This window comes from Oryzias latipes, chromosome 2 (genome assembly GCF_053564925.1).
Source record: "Oryzias latipes strain Hd-rR chromosome 2, Olatipes_Hd-rR_3.1".
NCBI classification, from domain to species: domain Eukaryota; kingdom Metazoa; phylum Chordata; class Actinopteri; order Beloniformes; family Adrianichthyidae; genus Oryzias; species Oryzias latipes.
This window is the reverse complement of record NC_136238.1, coordinates 34,545,891-34,569,291: the sequence shown is the minus strand read 5'-3', so window position 1 is coordinate 34,569,291 and position 23,401 is coordinate 34,545,891. Positions and strand designations below refer to the sequence as shown.

Sequence of the window (23,401 nt, the reverse complement as noted above, 5' to 3'; positions counted from 1 at the left end):
AACGCTTGAAATGACTTTGTGAAGAGATTATTTAACTTACATTAGCATGAGAGGTTGTCTTGTTGTAGGACTGTGTTGTAATGATGCTGAACTCTATGGCAGCTGTGAACACAGCAAGATTATGTTTAGAATACAGCACAGAAATTAACACTGAATTCAAAAGAAATAAAAAGAAAAAAATCTGTTTGTATCACAGCTGACAGCTCATCCACACAGTTGACTGATTCCTGTAAAGACAAATGCTGGAAATTGTGATGTTTCCACTCACCGCATCCCAGAAAGGATTTGTGGGTCAGCTGACCTTCAAAACAGAGATATGCCTTGTGGGCGGCCGTGGTGCTGTGGTAGGGCGGTCGACCCATGATCGTAATATTGCAGGTTTGATTCCCAAGTGTCCTTGGGCAAGACACTGAACCCCACCTTGCCTTTGGTGGAAGGTTGGTGCCTATGTGTGACTGGGAATGACTGTAAAGCGCTTTGTTCTTGCAGGTAGAAAAGCGTTATCTAAGGATACGCCATTTACCAAGTATATTTCTGGCATTCACCATGTCTCACATGAACATGCATCTTTCCTGGTGTGAAAAAAAATAACAAAAAAGAGACATTACAACACCAAAAGGTCCCAAACACAAACTTTATTCAGATCTTTGCCCTGTTCCAACTAGATTCATAGATTTTAGAATAGTAATGACCAATATACATGGAAGGACTGTAGGGGGTTGCAAGATAGGTGAATAAATAAGATGAATGAGGATATTAAACAACGAGGGGAATGATCTGGGGAGAGCACACACACCACCAAAGAGGACCCAAGATTTTGGCCACATTGACAATTTATTTTCAGCAATAAAAATATGGATGGCCACAGGGTTGCAGTTAAAAACACTAAAAAGAAGATAAAATCATTCTAAAATTCCAGAGGAAGATTGAAAAACAGTAAAAAAAAAAACAAGATAACAATCCTGGATCAAGTTATAACAAAATAAAAGGAAGGCTAAAAGTCCAAAGGACAGTTAAAACTGGTTTAAAAGGCAGCTTAAAGGGGGGGTCACAGATCCCACACCAAGGGGGCATCCTCTCCACGCCAGACTTTGTTCCAGGGGTCGACATCTCCCGACCCTAATCAGAGGATCCCTCCGGTCATGCACACCAGGACCTGGGGGGCGGGGCTCCCCTCCGCCTCTGGTGTTTGTGCGTCACGCAGACACTCCTCTGTGTCAACTCCAGCTGGCCCTCCAGACACGCTGGAATCCTGCGGGAACAGGCCAGCAGCAGCACAAAAAGCAATCCAGCCTTCCCGCCTACTTAGTTCAACCAGTCTGCTAGATCACGTCCGACTACTTATAACACAGGCAGGGTCCCTGCCCCGCCCTGCCCTGCGTGTTGATCGCATTGCAGACTGGCGGTTCCAGCGCTCCAAGCTCTTCCGGTGCGTGTGCCCCGATCACAGTGTGTCCTCACGACGTCTGGCGGTCCTGGTGATCCAATCGCCTGAGGCCGGCGTGCGACCTCCGCATGCGCTTTCTTCCTCAGGACTTAGTTCCTTCTAATGAGGAGCAGGTGTTGCTGATCAATGAGCTGTGTATCAAGGGGGCGTGTCCTTAGAAAGCATGCAAAAACAGGTAGCACCACAAACATGCAGAACATGCAAAAACAGAAAAAACACTACAACATGCAATACACCCCATGATCACATAGCTGGCACAGCAATATTGCTACATTTGCAGAACTGCTAACACAAACACTGAGTGCATCGCAGTCGAAGTTTATTTTAATTTTAATGTATTTTTTTTACCGGTTTATAGATGAGTTTTTGGTATGGGAAATCGGGACGAGTATCTGGAAACACGGACCGCTATTTTAAAAAAAAATCTCAGCAGGAGATTGACCAGAATCATGCAGAGTGTGTACTTCTCTTGACCAACAACTAGGGAGGTTCCCGGCAGAGATTTCTGCCACAACAGCGATCTGACCTGTGCGAGCGGCTGCAGTGACCTGTCTCTCTCTAAACGAAAATCACTTTCCCTGAAGGTTTTCTAAAGTCGAGCAAATCTGGTTAAAACATAGTCGACATATTTGTCTTTGACCTGCTTTTAGTTTTTTTTAATCATCATGTAAAATCAACTCGAAATAACTTGAAGACTTATTGTTACAAATCTAAAACAATTAAATGGCTGCAGTGGTTAGCACCCGGCCTTACAGCCAGAATCCCCTGCTTCAAGTCCCGGCTGGGGGACCTGAACCAGAACACCAATGGGGGACCTTTCTGTGTGGAGTTTGCATGTTCTCCCTGTGTATGCGTGGGTTCTCTCCAGGATCTCCGGCTTCCTCCCACCATCCAAAAACATGGTTCAGGTTAATTGGCAACTCTAAATTGTCCATAGGTGTGACTGTGAATTGTGGCTCTGCGACAGACTGGCGACCTGTCCAGGACGTCCACTGCCTTCACCCAAAAGGGGCCGGGATAGGCTCCAGCAACCCCGTGACCCTGAAAGGGACACAACGGTAGAAGATGACTAGGGATGGGTATCGTTAAGGTTTTAATGGTACTACTACTATTATTGATACTGCTTATCGATCCAGTATTTTAACGGCACTCTTATCTGTACTTTATGAGGATGAAAAATAAATAATTAACAAATTAAGAACATAAAGTGTTTTATTTCCTCATTATGGAACAACATTGTTTTTTAGCAAAACATTTGACTTTATGTTTGACCAATGTTCGTGATGATGCTGGCTGAAGTCCTGTTCCCTATTCTGACAGACTGAGGCCTGCCAGTCAAAAAGTGCAGGAGCCAGTCACAGATGATGGGGTGTATTCCAAGGGAGAACAGTTTGTGGGTGAGCTTGTGGGGAACGACCGTGTTGAAAGCAGAACTGTAGTCAATAAAGAGCATCCTGATGTAGGAGTCTTTATTCTCCAAGTGTGAGAGGGAGGTGTGCAGTGCTGCAGCAATGGCGTCTGAGGTGGACCTGTTGGGCCGGTATGCGTACTGCAGGGGGTCTAGTGTGTCTGGGATGCTGCTCTAAATGTGGGTCAGCATCACCCTCTCAAAGCACTTCATAATGATTGGAGTGGGTGCTACTGGTCTGTAGTCATTCAGGCAGGTGGGAGGGCTCTTCTTGGGGAGGGGGACAATGGTTGTGGTCTTGAGGCATGAGGGGACCACTCTTTGGCTGAGGGACAGGTTGAATATGGAGGTGAGAATGTCTGTCAGCTCGCTAGCACATGCTCTGAGAGCTCGTCCAGGAATGTTGTCCGGACCGGTCGCCTTGCGGGTGTTGATCCTCCTCAGAGCTTTGTTTACCTGGGCTGTTGAGACGACTGGCGGGGGTGAGGGGGGTGTAATGGTCCAAGAGTATAACGGTCCCTCCGTGTGGGGGGTGAACGTCTCAAAGCGGGTGTAGAAGGCATTGAGTTCGTCGGGCAGGCTGTCTGCAGCACTGATGGTGATGGTGCTGCTTCTGTAGTCCGTGATGTGCTGCAGGCCCCTCCACATGCGGCCAGACTCAGCAGTAGAATAGAAGCCATCCAGCTTCTCTCTGTACTGCCTCTTTGCTGCTGTGATGGCCTTCCTCAGGCGGTACTTCGCAGCTTTGTACTCGGACTCATTACCAGATGTAAATGCAGTGGAGCGAGCACGCAGCATGCGACATACATGGCTGTTTATCCAGGGCTTCTGGTTAGGAAACTTCTTGACTTGGATGGTGGGCACCACAGAGAGCCGCAGCATTTTGGACCGTTTAGTGCCATCGGTAGCGTTCATGTGTGCGCTTCCTTGTCTTGTGCGCGTGCCGCGTACAGTCTGAACAACAGCCCCCCCCGTGCACTGAAATATCCAGACAGAGCTCTCTTCTTCAGGGAGAATAGCGAATTTAATCTCATCATTAATTAACGGAAAATTGACTGACAGATGACGTTTATAGGTTTGAGGTTTGACAAAAAAAAAAGCGACTTTTCCAGTACCGACAGCAGAACCGTTGAGGTCAGATCTTAACAATACTGCGGTCTTGAAGAATGTGGCCCCGGGGCTGGTTCAATACCGCTGCTCGGTACCCAACCCTAAAGATGAATCAATACAGGGCTCCAGACTGCGACCAATTGCTCGCATTTTGCGACCAAAATTTGAGAGTGTGCGACTGAATTTTACATCCAGTCGCACATGTGCGACCAGTAAATTTGCCTCCCCCACCCTCCGTATTTTTTTATACATTAAATGTGGAAGGGGCACGTCAATGATCAATGAAATAATCTGAGACGCGAGCGCACACGCACGCAGGCAGACACACACACTCGCGCACATACTCATGATGCCCGTCTGTGAGGCGGCCAATGCGTGTGAGAAGAATAAGTCACTGTAAGTGGCTAAAATATGTGGAGGGGGCGGGGCCTAGAGATAATCGCGCGCGCGTAAACATCTGTGGGAAGGAAACGGAGACAAATATAGTCACAACCTGATATGTGCGTCTGAGCTATGAGCAAGCGAACTATTGATTCATTCTTCCGACCTGCGGCTAGTGTAGAGCAGGGGTCTCAAACTCGAGGGCTATTTGCGGCCCCGAAGATGATATTTTGCGGTCCCCGCCTTACTATGAAGGTTTAATGTTACTGCAGCCCGCCAGTTTTAATGAATGACACTTTTTCATTGTCGTGCGCGGAGATGACCAACCAATCACAGTGGGGTAAATGACTCTTGGGGGCGGGACAATGACCGGGCTTGAAAGCAGGAACCCTGACAGCCCCCTCCCTCCCCGGACCACACTAAGGAGTTCCTTACTTTACTTTCTAGAACGTATTTATTCGCTCGTAATTTTCTAAATACATGCAGTCTGTGCTGAACTTTTCTCTGGGTCACACAGACCCGGAGGAAGGTGAAGTTTTGGTTACGGTTACGGCGGCGCATCAAACGGTTTATGCACGGCTGTTACGGCAGCTCACCACTCCCGCGGGAGTCAGGTCAGCTGAGGAGAATAAATGTCCCCCACGTACGTGCGTGACAGCTAACGGGGATTGAACTTTAAACACGTGCGGGCAAAAACAACATTAGTTTTAGACACACTGAAAATATAACAATATAATCATCAGTTGTACATTCATACAGTAACTAATCAAACTTGGGATAATTAGACATATTAATTAATATTGCTTGAAAGGGAGTGGAAGGAAGTGAACTTATATAATCCCACCCCGTTATACTATAATTGTATTACATGATTTATCAATATCCGGTTCCTAGTTTTTATCAGACAGAATTAAGAATCATAAGGTATCGATAAAGCACATGACAAAGATGAATTAGTTAATTATTATGTAAAAAATAACTATTTTAAAAATCAACATGGCAAATGCAGATCAGTTATCTAAAATATATGCAGATTATGTTACTTATAAAAGTCATTCATATGATTATAAGGCAAGGCAAGGCAAGGCAAGTTTATTTGTATGGCACAATTCGTACACAAAGTAATTCAAGGTGCTTCACAAAACAGAAAAATGCATTAAAATCACAATACATCATAGAAATAATCAACGTAAAATTTACTTTAAAAGAAAAGAAAATATTTGAAAATTGATTTAAAAATAAAGGAGGGAAAGGAAAGAAAAGTGCAGATAGGACCTGTCAGTCATATACACGGCTAAACAGAAATGTTTTAAGTCTAGATTTGAACATGAACACAGAAGAGGCCTGTCTTACGCCTTCAGGGAGGCTGTTCCAGATTTTAGCTGCAGAATATTGAAACGCTGATTCCCCTTGTTTAGTTCTGACTCTGGGAATCAACAGGAGGCCGGCCCCTGAGGTCCTCAGAGTACGAGATGGTTCATATGGCACTAACATGTCAGAGATGTACTTTGGTGCTCGGCCATGGAGAGACTTGTACACAAGCAAAGCTGCTTTGAAGTCTATTCTTTGAGGTACAGGGAGCCAGTGCAGAGACCTGAGCACAGGACTAATGTGATCATACTTCCTGGTTCTGGTCAGGACTCCAGCAGCAGCATTCTGGATTTACTGAAGCTGTTTTACAGCTCGTTTGGAGAGGCCGGTGAGCAGGCCGTTACAGTAGTCTAACCTGCTGGAGACAAATGCATGAATAAGTATCTCCAGGTCTGGCTTTGATATTATGTTTTTGATTTTGGCAATGTCTTTCAGGTGGTAAAATGCAGCTGATGTTACTGATTTGATATGGCTGTTACCCCTAGATTTCTGACTTGATTTGAGGGTTTAAGAGACAGAGAATGAAGGTAGCTGCTGACACTTTCTCTTTGTTTCTGTGGGCCAAAAATAATAACTTTGGTCTTGTCTGAGTTTACCTGGAGAAAGTTGTTCTGCATCCACGCACTGATCTGTTGGAGGCAGTGGCTGAGTGAATCCACTTGTAGGCGCCATTATCATGTTTGTATATAATTCCCTTTTTTGGTCACGTGACTAGTTAAGATCTCATTTAGGCACACCTGTCACCTGTGTTAGTTTGGTTTGTTCGTTTGATACAGAGAGGGTGCACAGGGCCCAGTATTTTTTGTTGATTGCCTTTATACTTGATTATGAACTCCACATGATGGATCGTATCATATGTGTCATCTGTGGCAACGAAGTGGAATAAATCCCGACACACAAGCAAAGTGGATTTCATGGTCATAGTTTTTTGTGGAGCGCGTCGCAAACAGGACCTGTCACAGCCTCTCTAGCGGCTCATAAGCCCGCAGCCGCTAAACCACTGGCCCATAATCACCTGTTGTCAGTGACACATATATCTGAGTATCATCTGCATAGTTGTGATAAGAAATGTTATTACTGCGTATTAACTGCCCTAGTGGCAGCATGTAGAGGTTGAACAGAATGGGTCCCAGGATCGATCCCTGGGGCACACCACAATTCAAGCCCATGTAGTCTGAGACACAACTCCCAATTTCAACAAAGTATTTCCTGTCTTCTAGATAAGACTTGAACCAACTTAGGGCAGATCCAGAGATGCCAACCCAGCCTTGGAGTCTGTGCAAAAGGATCCCATGATCAACAGTATCAAAGGCAGCGCTCAGGTCTAGCAGGATTAAGACAGTGACTTTGCCATACTCAGTGTTCAGGCGGATGTCGTTGGTTACCTTGATAAGAGCAGTTTCTGGGCTATGATGGGGTCTAAAACCTGACTGGAAAACAGCAAATAAATTGTTTAATAAGAAAAGTCAGTGAGCTGTTGGTAGACAACATTGGCACCAGAGGCGTTTTCAGGGTTTATCAATTCTTTTGTTTTTCTTTTTTTTTCTTCTTTTTTTTCACTTGTTCTGTCCAACAACTTAGCAAACAGATTAAAGCTGCAGGCCTTTTGTGTTGGACAGGTTTTACTATCACAAAAAGAGGTTATAGAACTTTAGAAGCCAGAGTGTAGATTGAATTAAACCCTTTTTGTTGTATTATTTATTTCTTTATTTGTTACATTTAGTGTGTGTGGGGAGGAAGAGGGAAAAAAATTGTGTGTGTGCGTGTGTGTGTGTGGGGGGGGGAGTGGAAGAGAGTAAAAAGAAGAAAGGTGAAAAAAGGGGGGGATACAAGCACTGATTTGGATAAGTTATTCTTTTAAGCTGTAAAAATTATACTAGATCTGCTGGAAAGACAAATATTCCATCATGGGTAAAAGTATGACACGAAGATGAGTGGAAAATATCTGTCCATCAATACACTGTAGGTTAGAAAGAGGGATAAAGCAGACACGGAGCAGTGTGGCAGTGTGCACGTGCACGTGGGGGGTGGAGATACATGCATGCTGCCGAAGTGAACCTTGTGTTGTGGGGAACCAGATCCTACCCAGCCAGAGCAGCCAGACCAGGAGAGAGGAGGAGAGACCCCCCAAGGCCAGGGGCCCACCCAGCACCCGGACCCAGGCAGCCCGGGAGGGGGGGAGGCGGGGACCGCCCACCCGACCCGCTAGGCGCAGAGAAGGCCCCCCTACAGGGCCCCCCCCCAGCGCCCAGAGGCATAAGCGAACCCGGTGTCTGGCCCCCAGGCCACAGGACAGGAGCACTTAGCCGTACCAGGCGGCAGCCACGGGGGCCGCCGGGCACCGGACGCCGAGACAAGGGCCAAGAATGAAGCCAGGGCCCCAGAACCCAAGAGCCGCCCACCACCCGACCGGTGCCCCGTGTCCGCGAGCCAGCCAGGGCACGCGACCCGAGCAACCTAGAGATCGCCACGCACCCACAGCCACCCCCCATAACCCTACCCACTACAACCCCCCCCCATATTATCTGAGCCCCCCTCCCTAATCCTTTAAGTGCTCTACCCTCTGTGATGGGGATGGAAAGCCCCAGAGGGTCCAGCGAGCCAGCCCCCAGGTCCGTCCCACCCATGCACTCACACACACATACTCACAATCATCTGGTTACTCCCCCACCCCCCGCCGCCACGCAGTAACCCCCCCCCCAGCCGACCGACCCCCAGCGCCGTACGCCCGACCATCACTGCATCCATCACCCCCAAGCCCGGCCGCCCTGAGAGGACCAGGCGGGTGAAGACCGGCCGCCCCCCCCGGCCCCACCCATGTATGGAGGTGTGGCAGTGCTGTGTGTGTGCTGCAGGTAAAAATAGGAGGTCTCCAGTGTGGGGGCCCCACCGCTGCCAAGCCGCAGAACCCCCACTCCGGGATTCCTCTGTGAGTGGTGTGTATTTGCTGTGTATGTGCTGCTAACATGCAGTGTGTGTGTCTAAAGTGGAAGTTAAAATTGTGGGGGGGTCAGTGAAAGATGAGCACGGATGTTTCACCGTGCCCCCCTCCACCAGACCCTTCCCACAAGGCCCTAGATCGGGCATCGTCAAATGGCGGACCGCGGTCCGAGTCCGGACCGAGTGACGAGTCTGCCCGGACCGGATTTGATATTAAAAAAAATATTAATCATTTGTTCATGGGCAGCTAATCTAGTAATTGTGACAGGAGCGTCATCAATAGCCAAGCCAATCAAATCGATTGTTTACCTTTCAACAACAGCGTCGAGTGTGAGAGAGAGATAGAGAGGAGATGAGAGAAAATGGCTTGCTCAAAAATGAGAATTGTAGATGCTGAAAACCGAACTTTTAAAGATGAATGGACGGACAAATACATGTTTATTCTGCCTGCAGCCAGTTCTAAACCTTTGTGTCTCATATGCTGTGAAAATGTGGCGTTAATCAAAGTGGCAACGTTAAGCGTCATGAGACCAAACACGGGTCGTTTGAGGAAATGTACCCGCAGAAGTCCGTAGTGAGTGAGAATTGAAAGCACAGTATGACAGGTCTACTCATGTCATCACGCATGCATTTACCGGGCAGCAACGTGCAAATGAGTGTTCGTTAAAGATCGCGTGGATTTTGGCGCAACACAAGAAAGCATTCAGCGATATGACAGTTGTAAAGGAGTGCTGAAATGCGGCTGCAGAAACTGCTGGCAGGACAGTTACATGCCCATTTCTCTCACTAGGAAAAATAGATTGAAAGGGAGTAGGGAAAGTTTGGAAGGAGAGATGAAAAAGGGAGCTACTCAAAGTTCTGCACTTTTTTATTCAGTAAATTCTGCCCTGTTCTATTTTACTTGAAAAGTTTCCTGTGTTATTTTATCTAAAATGTAGTTCATGTTTTAAAAAGGTGGGAGCTCAAATGTCTTTTTAATTTTTTTTTTTTTGAAGATTAAAAGCACTTTTATTTTATTCAAAAGATTCTGAATGTTTTACATTACTTGAAATAGGCCCTAAGTTCAGGCTGCTCAAAGCTCTGTTTGCACTTTTTATTTATTTTATTCAGAATAATTTTAGTGTTGTTTTCCATTCAGTATTATTTTCCATTCAAGTGCCATAAAAGTTCAGACTTTTCGGTATTATAAAAGCATATTACTTTGAAAACAGTTGAAATGTAACAATAAATTATATAAAAAAATGTATGTGCCTTATTGATTTTATTAACATGAGGGTACATTATGTTAAGTGACAACATAAGATTCGGACCTTTGCTGGGAGAAAATTTTAGTAACTGGACCTTTTTGAATTTTAATTGAATACCCCTGCCCTAGATGAATCAGAGTGTCTAATAAGCAAGTAAAAAGCGGGGTGGAAGGCAGGTGCCAACGCGACCCCAGAGAGTTACCCCCCCAGTGAGCCCCGCCAGCATAGCCCACCCATCCAGTTCCCGGAGCCCTATGTGCCTGTATCCAACATCTGTTTTGGTGAGGGTGGGGAGGAGCAGGCGGATGGGCACAACCGGGGGAGAGGCTCCCCCGAGCGACCGACCCCCCAGCCGGCCGCGGTAGGCGCCCCCCCCTTCCAGGGCGGCCGGGCAGCCAAGAGGCGGCAAGCCCGCCGCAGATAAGGCGAGAGCCCCGTAGCGCCGAGAGAATGCCAGCAAGGAAGGGTCCCGGTGCCAGAGCGGGAGGGCAGGGAGTCCAGCCCCACCATCCAATCCCTGACCTCCCCAAGGACTTGCACACCGCCCCCCCAGGGCCCCCCATCCCCCCCCAAAATAAATAAATAAATAAATAAATAAACCAGAATAGATTAAATCCAAAAATAAATAAATAAATAAATAAATAAAAATAATTATATATATAATAATAATAATAATAGTAATATTGATAATAATAATAATAATAGTAATAATAATAGTAATAATAGTACTAAAAATAGGACGCGGACGCCGTTCAAAATCTACAACTTCTAATTGCAACATTTTTTTCACAGTAGCTTGCCGTTGATGCCCAAAAAGTTTCGAGACGATCGCGGAAAATTCCAACGACAAGTTTATGATTGAATCCGGGGGTAAAGGCGTTTTTTATAGAAAATTCAAGATGGCGGCCTTTTCCCGAGGTCAAAGGTGGACGAAACTCCAGAGGTAGTTGTGGACTTGCTCTAGCAACATGTGAGTCAAATTTCGCGAAAATCGCTCGAAAAAAAGTTCATTTTACCATATTGTGTAAAAACACGAAAACGCAAAATGGCAGATTTCGTCACAAAATGGCCGCCAAACCGTAAGTCGTGTCACCATCCCGTAAATGATTTCAAAACGTCCTTTGGATATCGCGGACAAGGGTATATTGGTTTCGTAAGTCGATTCTCAAAAAAAAAAAGTTCCGAATTATTTCGTTTCTGCCGAGTCGGCACATTTTTTTGCGACGGTTTTTTGCTTACCACGCCAACATTCCTTTATCGATCTTGTCGTGCGTAGCATCGTTTTGTTCAGCGCGGGCCAAGGAATTGCATATTTCCTCTTCACGACATTCCGATGAAAAATGTGCGAGCTAGCCAAGATGGCAACGGTTGGTAGCTCGCCACGCGCACGCCGTTCAAAATCTACAACTTCTAATTCCAACATTTTGTCCAGAGTAGCTGGCCGTTGGTGCCCGAAAAGTTACGAGACGATTGATGAAAATTCCAACGAATCTTCTCCTTCGTTTCACCCCCCCCCTTTCCCCCTTGCGGATCCAGGCTGGTTCATCTCACGTCTATCTTTGCATTTTCTCCGCGTGTTTTAAGTGCGTCTAATACTACATCGTGTTGTCACTCGCGCCTGTTTAATGCTAAAGCCCCGTTAGCTGTCACCCATGTAGGTGTGGGACATTTATTCTCTGCAGTGACCCACCTCCTCCTGCGGGAGCGGAGAGACCCGTGTTGGGGTTAATACGCCGCACGCACGTAACCGTAACCATAACTTCAACCCTCCTCCGGGTCTGTGCGGCCCAGAGAAAAGTTCAGTACTGACTGTATGTATTTAGATACGTTCTAAAAAGGAAAGTAAGGAACTCCTTAATTTGGTCCAGGGGGGGGGCGGTCAGGTTTCCTGAATTAAATGTTCTCCTGCTTTCAAGCCCGGTCAATGTCCCGCCCCCAAGAGTCATATACACCACTGTGATTGGTTGGTTCTTCAGCAAAACTGAAAAGATGTCATTCATACAAACTGGCGGGCCGCATTAACATTGAACTTTCATATTAAGGCGGGGGCCGCAAAAATCGTCTTGGGGGCCGCAAATAGCCTGCAGGCCGCGAGTTTGAGACCCCTGCTGTAGATGTTTTGTTTTTGAATTCGTTGATGCTTTCTTGAACTTCTTTAACTTCCACGGGTCTCAAATACAACGAGTTTGGATTTCTTTTTATGCCGTGTTCGACTGTTTCTCTTCATATTTTTGAACAGTTTATTTCATCTGCTAACTTTGGCCCTATTTTTAACATATATTCATTAAACTCCTTTGTCATGTCCTGAATATCATTGCACATCTCATTTTTACCAACTACAGAGTCTGGGTCATTTGTTTTCTCTTTGTGTTTTCTAATGACACTGTTCAGTACTTTCCAGAACCCTTTAGTGGTTTTTTAATAGTCTTTTTTGCATGTTCTCATGATACGGGTTAGTTTATTTTTACATTTTTTTTGTCGCAGTTCTGCTTCAACAGTTCTATTTTATTAAGAATTGTTTGTATCAGCTGTTCTTTTTTTGCATGCGTTTCTCAGTCCAGTTGTCATCAATTGGTAATAATTTGGTGGTTTTAGGGTCCGTTCGGTGGTTTTTATTTTCTCATGAACATATAGTAGTGGTCAAAGTTCAGCTGGGTGGCCGTTGGAGTTCTGCTAATCTTCTATGTACTGGAGGTCAGTGAACGCACCGGGCCGCATGTGGGAGGAGCTACCAGCTAATTTTGTAGCCTGGTCGCCACATGGAGCGGTGTCTGTGTTTATGTCATGTACATGGTAGACATGGAGAATGTTCAGAGATCAGGTTTTCATTTTGAATAGTTCTACATGGTAATCCTGTTTCCATGTTGGAGTTCATGACATCATCTCAGCTTCAGCTCCCTGGATGACGGCTGCTGTAGCGGTTTTCCATCTCTCTGACTGAGATTAAAGCTAGCTGTCCCGCTTTAACCCGAGAGGGAAAAATAAAAGCAGAGGACCTGATTTATTAATATTGTCTCCATGAAAATAAAAACATATCATGAGGTTCAGGAGTCCCGAGCAGGCTTATTCTCTGGTCTCTGTCTGGCTGTCAGCTCGCCTCCCTGGAGCCGACAGGGTCAGCAGAAATCTGTCCTCTCTCTGACTGGAACACCACAGAGCAGGTATCTAGGAACACGAGTCCATTTCAGGGATCAGCCAATGTGTGTTTAGATCCCGCCCACTTTCACTGATTGACAGACAGACTCATTCTGCTGAAAAAGCTCTTCATGAAATAAATAAGTCATTGTGAAAAACAGCAACATGAAATAAAAACAAAGATACTTTGGAAAATATTGATTAAGAAATCAGAGGTTCCAAAAAAAAAGATGTAGAATTCTAATAATATTCAACATGATTAAAAGGAATATTTTAAAATGCTGTTTTAAAATAATGAACAGGTTTTAAATCTTAAATTTTAACTTTTAAATTATGACTATGGGAAAAAAAAGAAACCTTAGTTCTACCTGTGTTTGTGATATGAGGGGACTAACGTGTTTTTTTTGTGAAGAAATAATTGTTATCCACTGTCATTTCTGGATGTGGTCTTTGTATGATTTGCATGGATTTCTTCATTTATGTTATGGACGGTTCACCTGACGCATGGCAGTCACGCCCCAAAGTTATTAAATGGGGGGAGAACAGGTGCGCAAAAGGGAAGAAGGAAGGTGAAAGACGCGCTGACAGCTGCCGCCGTGCTCTTCTCCCGTGACAAAAGACTTGCGAAATATCTGATGTTCCTGGCCCGCTGCTGGATTTAACCCACCAACATTGTGTGGAGTCCAGATGAGTGACAGGGGAGAAGAAACCGGAGATTTATTCAAAAGGCAGAGGGGAGGGCCGTGCGCGATCCCGTGAGTGGGCGCGTTTCCAAAGAAGCTCATCAAAGAGTCCAGCTGGTGAGATCGACACATTTTTCCGTCTTGGGTACCCAAAAACATATTTTTATTTTTCTGGTATACCAGTTTATTTTTTGGAGGGGGGCTTTCTTTTGGTTGGATTTATTGGACTGACAGAGGCTGCAATGCACGTTCACGTGGACAGTTCATTGACTCTTGTATGAGCGCGCGCTTGTGAAAAAAAGGGAGAGAAAAAAAGAAACTTGGGATTTAAGAAAATTAAATTTATGTCTGGAAAAGTTCTACAGATGTATTTTTGTTTTGAATAATAATGTGATTCTGTTTAAACAGTGTTTGAAGAATCCAAAAGAGCTTTTGATAACACACATTATTTAAATTAAGTAGTGTTTGTTCCAATATATTTGATAATATAATGACTAATTTAAAATCAGTGTGCAGGTTTTTCAACATTTCATGATCTTTTGATATATTTATGAGAGATTTATTGGTTGATTGTGTGATTGTTCAAGGTCATATTTATTTAATAATTTATGAACAGTTTGGGACTCCATAGAAACATGGTCTCTTTGGAAACCTTAACGGATTTCTTTAGTGTATTTTTTAGAGTGTAGTTTTTATAACCTTTTTTATATTGTTCATGTTGTCTTTTGCTCACAGTGTGGAGTGTTCATGTTTGGTATTTTTTATCTTCAGTATTTGTTAATAAAGTTTATGGTGACATGGTGACTTTTCCCTCCAGTGTGTTTGTAGACACATTTGGATCAGAAAATGAGCTTCGATTGGTGAGTGGAGGAACTGCGGGTGAATAGCTGTTTTCTGGATGGGAGTGGGAGTGGAGGCTGTGGTGTAACGTGCATCACGCTGGTCACATGGAACTTAGCGGAGTCGTGGTCTTTCTGTTCTCTCTGGATCTGACTGGATGATTGCAACAAACTCCATGTTTTCCTAGAGCAACAACAGGCCTGCAAGGCTTTTTCGGGGCTTGAAGGTGCCGGAACCGGGACTAAACTGGACTGTGTGTGTGAGAAAAGCTCTGAAACGGTGTCATGTTCTATGGTTTGGACTTCTGCGCTTTACTTTGTTAGAAACTAAAGGTGGTTATATGTGGGAAACTTTGATGGAGACATTGATTTGTCATTTGGATGGAAACCAGAGTTTTCTTTAGTTTAGATAGAGACTAAAAGGAGACATTGATGTTTTAGGAGAACTGCTGACATTTATCTGATACATTTACACTAAATTGGAGGGTTTTATAGTTTAGGATGTGGAATTATTCACATTTTTGTTAAAAAAATAAGTATTTAAATGTTATTTTTAAATACACCATCCAGGTTTTTACCCTCAGTTTAACTCAGTGGATTCATAAATGATCATCACTAAACACTCATATCAATCAGATTTCCACTTTGTGAAATCAATGACGTCATATTCACCGTTTAAATAAAAGTAGTGATCATGATGTTAGAATTACTTCTAGAATCCAGAACACTAGATATTCCTGCACTAAAGCAGATTGAATTCTATTTAGCATATTATAGGAGTGTATGTTCATAATGAGAATAAATGTGGAACATCTGCCAAGTGGATCACATCTCTTTCTCCTCCTCCCTGTGTCCTGACCGACCCCCCCCCCATTTGGTTTCCTGTTAAACTCCTCCCCCAAATCAGTGACACAGTCCTCCATAAAAAGGAGTAAGGAATTAGGACACAGCCAGGGTTCCAAGATGGCGACCGCGACCGCATGTAAGAAACTTCTGTGAGTTCTTAAAACTTGGAATTCCCTTTGCCTTGAAACAACAGCAAAACTTTCTCTGTGAAGATTTTTTAAATTCATACTTCAAAATCTAAACTAACAATGATGAAGAAATCAAAAGATAAGCAATTTAAGCTCTAGTTTCTCAGGTTATGGCTCTTCATTTAAAAAAAAATGTCAATTTCGTGGTATTACAGCTTTAGGGAGAGAATTTAAACTCTCTCAACTAGCAGATGACACAACCATTTTTTTGGCCAATAAACATGAAATAACAGATGCAGTCAAAGGAATCGAGGACTTCTCTGGAGTCTCTGGATTAGAAATGAACCTTAACAAATCTGTCCTGTTTCCACTTAAAGATTGTGATTCACCAGAAATCAACGGTATTCCAGTTAAAACTTCACTTACATATCTTGGTATAATTATTGATAAAAATGAAAAGAATCGCAGTGATGTTAATTTCAAGCCAATAACTGAACAAATTATCAAAAAATATAATATGTGGTTAATGAGAGATGTTTCTCTGAACGGTAGAATTCTGTTATCTAAAGCTGAGGGAATCTCTAGATCTGTCTATGTGTCTCTGTCTTTAGAAATGCCAAAACACATCTGTAACCTATTAAACAAAACATTATTTCATTTTATTTGGAGAAAAAAATGTCATTACCTAAGGAAAAATGTTTTGTGTAACACCAGAAAATATGGGGGCAAGGATGTATTAACCTTTGAAACTTTAAACAACTCTTTTAAAATAAAGTGATTAAGTCAGTTATTGAAAGAGGAAGACAATATCTGGAATGTTTTTCCCAAATATATATTTGACACAATGGGAGGCATTAAATTTTTGCTAAAATGTGATTATAAAATTGAAAAATTACCCACAAAACTTTCAAACTTTTACAAACAAGCCCTGCTGGCCTGGAAACTCGTTTGTAAACATAATTTTTCTCCAACAACTTGTTTTATTTGGAATAACAGTAAGGTACAATACAAGAATACATTACTTTTTTTCCTAGATGGTATAATAATGATATTATTTTAATCAGACAACTTTTCAATTCTCATGGACATCTTCTGACGTATGAAGAATTTCTCTTAAAATGCTGTATTCCTGTTCCACCAAGAGAATATGCAATAGTGTTAGATGCCATTCCAACCAGTCTGCTACAACTGTTTAAAGGAATTGATAACACAACTCAATTAAGAACTCAGACATTTTTTTTGGACAATGTGGATATTTGTGTTAATTCAGTTTCCAATAAGCAAATAAGAAATCTTTTACATACCACAACCTTACCTGCTAGGAAATTTTATTGGGAGTCCAAATTTGTGGACATTAACTGGACATATGCTTGGACTATTAGTAATAAATACTGTCTAAATAACAAAATAAAAGAGGTGTCCTTCAAAATATTGTATTGCATATATCCTACCAAAAAAACTTTGAGTAGATTTGTTGTGGATATGGACCTGTCTTGCTCATTCTGTGAAACTCAGGAGGAAACTATTTATCATCTGTCCTGTGACGTCATTTCCGGGTGAGCGTTTCCCAGCACTAGTCGTGCTTGACTATTGTTCTCTTGTTTGGCATTAGCCTGACTACTATTGCTTACTCTAAGGGTTATCTGGGTTAATATTCACTTCTAGCACCTTTTAGTACCGATACACTACTGTTAAACTGCTTGCTGTTCACTTTCTCATTTTGCTAAATAAACCACTTCTCTTTACCTAAACACCGCTAGCCTTAGCTTAGAACCTAGCATGGCCACCACTCCTTCCACCTTTCCCCCTCTCTCCTGCCCCATGTGCCATATGTTTAGTGATGATCCTACCTCCTTTAGTGAAGATAGCGGTAGGTGTGTTAGGTGTAGTCTTGTGTTAGACTTGGAGGCCAGGCTAGAGCAGTTAGAAGCGCGGCTCCGCACAGTGGAAGCTAAGCCGACTAGCCAGGTCGTTACTCGTAGCGCGGGCCGCGCTACCAGGGCTAACCCAGTTAGCACCCCAGCGTTCTCCCAGCAGCCGGGAGACAGTCAGAAGTTTGTACCGGTTTGGAGAAAACATAGTGCTAAGCGCAAAAACTTAGAGCACCCGAGACTCCACGTTAGTAATAGGTTCTCCCCCCTCAGCGACACACCCGCTGAACACTCAACTCTGGTTATAGGCTCTTCTGAAGTTAGAAACGTGGAGCTCCCAGCGGCTACCTGACTGTACCTTAGGATGTTAGCTCAGAGTAAGTCCAGGTTCCGTCGAGTCGTGATTCACGCAGGCGGTAATGATGCCCGACGGAGACAGTCAGAGGTGGCTAAGTTAAACGTAGCTTCGGTGTGTAAACTGGCTAAGACGATGTCCGACACTTTAATTTTCTCTGGTCCCCTGCTGAACTTAGTCAGTGATGAAATGTACAGCCGCTTTTCATCATTTAACCGCTGGCTTTCTAGATGGTGCCCAGAAAACGGCGTTGGTTTTGTGGATAATTGGAGCGCGTTTTGGGGGAAGCCCGGTCTCATGCGGAGAGATGGTGTCCATCCCACCCGGGACGGTGCCGCTCTCCTTTCTAGAAACATTTCTGCTAGCCTTAGTCTGTCAACCTGACAACCCAGAGACGAGACCCGGGCACAGAGCAGCAGTGTAAAACGCTCCTCTGAGCCTCCCTTAGTGCTGGTGCAAAACCCATGCAGGGAAAGTCAAGCAGGTCCTAGCTTTAGCTTATGTGCTGAAAGACAAATGAAAGGAGCGTGTCATAGAAACCTTAAAGTGACAGACAGCAGTTCTCACAAGCAGAATTATGATGTCATTAAATGTGGTTTATTAAACATTCGATCCATTTCCTCTAAGTCCCTCTTAGTCAATGAGTTAATTAATGATAACAACCTTAGTTTACTGGCCTTAACAGAAACTTGGCTCCAACAGGATGACCATGTTAGACTGAATGAAGCAACCCCTCCCACTTATGCTAACTATCAGAATGACAATTAATTACCTCCTCTTGAACCCAGAAAAACCTGAGGTTATTAAACTAGGTCCTAAAAACCTCAGAGATGCTCTGTCTGATCAGATAGTCTCCCTGGATGGTGTAAGTACAGCCCCCAATTCCACAGTTAGAAACCTTGGGGTCTTATTTGACCAGGATTTATCATTTAAGGCTCACATATCTCAGGCGTGTAGAACTGCATTTTTTCACCTGCGGAACATTACTAAGATCAGAAATATACTTTCTAAGAGTGATGCTGAAAAACTCATCCATGCATTTGTTACGTCGAGGCTGGATTACTGTAACTCCTTGTTAGCAGCGTGTCCTAAGAGTTCCTTAAGAAGTCTCCAGCTTGTTCAGAACACAGCAGCTAGATTGTTAGCAGGAACTAGCAGAAGAGATCACATCACTCCTGTGTTAGTTTTGCTCCATTGGCTCCCAGTTGATTCCAGAATCAAGTTCAAGATCCTCCTGTTAACCTATAAGGCCTTACATGGAATGGCCCCGTCCTATATTAATGACCTCATAGTCCCTTACCATCCAATCAGAACACTTCGCTCGCAAAATGCAGGACTGCTTGTGATTCCTAGAATTAGTAAAAGTACAGTCGGAGGTAGAGCGTTTAGCCACCAAGCCCCTGTCTTATGGAATAAGCTCCCAGCTCACGTAAGAGAGGCAGATTCAGTTTCTACATTCAAAGTTAGACTGAAAACATTCCTATTTGGACAGGCTTATTGTCAGACTAGTTAGTATTCAGAGATTATTTAACTTAATGTTAATTGTTTAAATTAAACTTAATAACTTTTTGTTTTAAAAGGCTGCTAGAAGTTGAAGCTGGGGTAACTATGGTGCACTGGGGTTCTGTCCTCTTTTCTGTCCTTTTCCAATACTTTTCTTTTCTCATCTACCTCTACACTTCCTCTCTTCTCTATCTGTGATCATCATTTATCATTTAGTTTTACATGCCTCTGTTTGGTGCAGTACGATTCATGTATTGTCCCTCTTTCCCTCTCCCCTCCTGGGGAGTGCTTCCAGACTCCAGTTGGCCCATCCGTGCTCCTGTTCCTGACTGTGTACCTCGTCTCTGCTCCTGTTCCTACACCTGGCTGTGGTTTCTGTCTCCGGCTCGACTCGCGCCCCTGACTGTCCCCAACCCCGGCTGGATGAAGCTCGTCTGCTGGACTTTAAATATGTAGATGTAGAGTTAGATAAGTTAATTCTTCTCTATGAGTTCTGGTAAATCGCCTGTCCGTCCTGGGGGAGGATCCCTGCTTCATGTGGGCACCCCTGAGGTTTCTTCATTTTTTTCCGGAATCCGGTTTTACCGCGAAGGGGGGTCTAAGGGCAGAGATGTTAGTATAGCTTAGTCAGTTTGTTAGTTTATTTTAGCAATTTCCTATTTACTCTTTGTATTTATGATCCTTTTGAGTCCATGTTTTACTTCAAAGCCCATCGAGACGACTGTTGTTGTGATTTTGGGCTATATAAATAAAATTGAATTGAATTGAATTGAATTGTTTGTGGACTGCAGACATACAAATATGTTTTTGGATTGAAGTGGGAAACTATATTGGAAATATAACTAAACAAACTGTTATATTTTTAGATAAAGACATTATTCTGGGCTACCTTAATGTCAAAGTAGACAAAGATTGTAACTTCATTACACAATTGTTTTTATGATTGGCAAAATTTCATATCCATAAAGCCAAATGGTCAAACTCCAAACCTAAATTCCAGCAGTTTTTGAGTGAAATAAATCAGTACAGTAATATTATCAACCATCTGCAAAACCAAAAAGCAATTAGAACTTGTTTAATAATTGAATAATTTATAATTTATTAAACCCCTAAAGATTTTTTTGAAGTAATGATTCTTTTTGTCTTATGCTGTATATGTATGTATATATATATTTATATACTTTTGTTTTATTTCTTTATTTTCTGCAATATGTACACATTTCAATTTCCCCTGAGACATTCACATTGTTATTGTATTATGTTGTTTGTCAATAAAGTATAAAAATAAAAAATACAAAAAAAATATTAGGACACAGCCTGTGTTTCTTTATTTATTTTTTAAATCTGACATTTTATAAATGGAAGCTTTAAATCTATTGGATTGTAAATATTTAGTCATGAATAATTCCTGATGATCAATGACATTTCAATTCTCCGTCTGTTTGAACTTCATTTCTAGTCATTTCTAATCTATGTCATTTTTATTCCTGATCATGTTTTTGGGTCCAAATCCCAAAGAAATGATCAAACAGTGAAAATGTCATCTGTCAGTCTGTCATCAGGGCGGGTCCCACCTGACTGAATGGACCAAGTTCCTGGACCTCCAGCTGCATCACTGCTCCTGAACACACTTTTCTGTCTCATTGCAGGTTGTGGGGCTGCAGTTTGTCAAAGATCAGCTGTGAAGTTCTGGTCTCTGCTCTGAAGAAAAACCCGTCTAATCTGACAGAACTGGACCTGAGCTACAACAGGAACCTGCAGGGTTCAGGAGTTGTTCATCTGTGTGGTTTTCTGGAGAGTCCAGACTGCAGACTGCAGACTCTGAGGTCAGTAAAGAAGCTGAACTCCCTGAAGGATGAGAAGAACGGATCAGGTGAAGAACTTTCTGATGTTTCACTGGAAGATTTTCTGTCTGCAGCCATGAAGAAAATAGTTAGAACAGATCTTTAAATATTGAATCTAGAACAGACACTTCCTTTGAATGTCACTAGAACAACAAAAACACACAAAGTGTTGTTTGGTCAGAGCATCATTCAGTCACTGAAACCAGAAATGACAAATGCAGATTCATTTACCACTAGAAATGAAAAACTGTCACTAAAAAATGACTCTTTATTTTTGGAACTTTGGATTCCGAAAAGTTTTCTGAAGACTAAAAAATGCTGAAAGCTAAAAAGTTCAACTCAGACCCAAAGACAACCAAAGGACATTTAGCAGCTGTTTGATGGCAGCTTGGTCACGTCAAACCGAAACTTAACTCTTTACTAAGCAAAGATAGTATAGCGGCCCCTCTTTGGTCATAAACGACGAGTCGCTTCGAGCTTCAACAGGTGCGTACTTTATTGGTCCTTGTCACAACCATCCAAAGCACCACGTGTACTTATGCATCCGTGAAAACTAAAGAAAAATACAATAAAGAAATTAAAGTTTCACTTATAACAAATTTCACAAAATTAGCTTCACAAAATTAGCACAACAGGCACCAACACGTTGTGCACCACCAATTAAGGACCTTCGAAACATATTTTCATAAATTAAAATAAACAATTTCACATTTACTTAAAGAAATACAAAAACCGAAAAAACAGCATCAATATTTGTACCTCATTCCGCTTCCAAAGGGGGTACTAACTCAAAATGTTGACTCCATGCCAGCGTACCGTCCATGTGCGTGTGTAGCGAACAAGAGAAAGGAAGGAAAATTACGTGCTTCACTGAACAAGGAAGTGCGCATGTCACAAAAGAAAAGCGACCACAGGGAGGCGCTGTGGTGCCACAAAAGGGAGCAGATTAACTATAATGCACATATAGAAAAGAATATTTTCTGTCATTTACACTCCCACCAAATTCTGTTACAATGAATGAACTAAGGTTACATTAATACGAAATGAATTGTACAGAATTTCCTGTTTTGAATTACTGTGCTTCACAAAGAGAAACAAACAAAAAGATATATCTTACAGTATAACCTTTGACATACAGATGCATCATCTATGATGTTTTAACTCTCAAGGAGTACTACCAGTTTATGAACTGGTCGTTCAATAACTGTGGGTTTAGAAACAGTTTTAAGTTTACTCTCATCTTTACGCTGTCCAAGCTGTAATTTGACTCTTCGAACTAAGCCATCACTATCCTTGACAGTGTCAATGACTCTACCTAACTGCCACTTGTTTCGAGGAAGATTGTCGTCCTTGATGATGACAATGTCATCTGCCTTGAGATTGCGTTTGGGTTTGTGCCATTTTTGCCTTGTTGCTATAGCCATGAGATACTCCTTCTTCCATCGACTCCAAAACTGCTCAATCAGGAACTGGACTCTCCTCCACCTCTTCGATGAATACAAATCCTCTTTAACAAATAATCTAGGGGGTCCGAGAGCAACCTTTGATTTCATCATAAGATGATTTGGAGTTAGAGGTTCTAGTGCATTTGGATCATTGATCCCATCCACTGTTAAAGGACGGCTATTTACGACAGCCATGGCTTCATAGAATAGTGTTCTGAGTGAAGCATCATCAAGTCGACCTGGGCATTGTGCAGGAAGAGCATTCAGCACATTTCTGATGGTGCAAATTTGACGTTCCCAAACGCCGCCTGCATGGCTGGCAGTAGGTGCATTGAAGATGAACTCACACTGCTTCTCTGACAAGAAAATTTCTAGCAACTTGGTGTCACATTGCTTTAGTGACTCTTTGAACTCATTTCTGGCCCCAACAAAATTCGAACCCTGATCGCAGTGCAACTGTCTAACAGCACCTCTGAGACTGATGAAACATCTCAAAGCATTAATGAATGCATCACTTGACAGGTTTTCAAGCATTTCGAGATGAACTGCTCTTGAATACAGACATGTGAAAATCAGACCATATCTTTTGTATTCTTTGCGAGCTTTCCTGACCAGAAATGGCCCAAAACAGTCCATGCCACTATAAGTGAAGGGAGCTGAAGCTTCAACCCTCTCTTTGGGAAGGTCTGCCATTCTCTGCAACTCTGTAGGTCGTCTGAATTTTCTGCATAGCACGCAGTCATGTATGATTTTAGCAACAAGCTTGCTGGCACCGATAACCCAAAATCCATTTGCTCGAAGCTCCATTTGAGTTTGACTGCGACCCTGATGGAAAATCTTGGAGTGAT

The 23,401-nt window shown here is 43.0% G+C and overlaps 1 long non-coding RNA gene across 1 annotated transcript in view; it reads left to right on the top strand.

Annotated features, from left to right (window-relative positions):
* The first annotated feature begins 20,647 nt into the window (after positions 1 to 20,647).
* Positions 20,648 to 23,401, top strand: part of LOC144988172 (uncharacterized) — a 75,654-nt gene continuing 72,900 nt past the window's right edge. The window contains exon 1 of the long non-coding RNA XR_013652005.1: positions 20,648 to 21,090. This is a non-coding gene — a long non-coding RNA (uncharacterized LOC144988172). The remainder of the gene's footprint in view (positions 21,091 to 23,401) is intronic.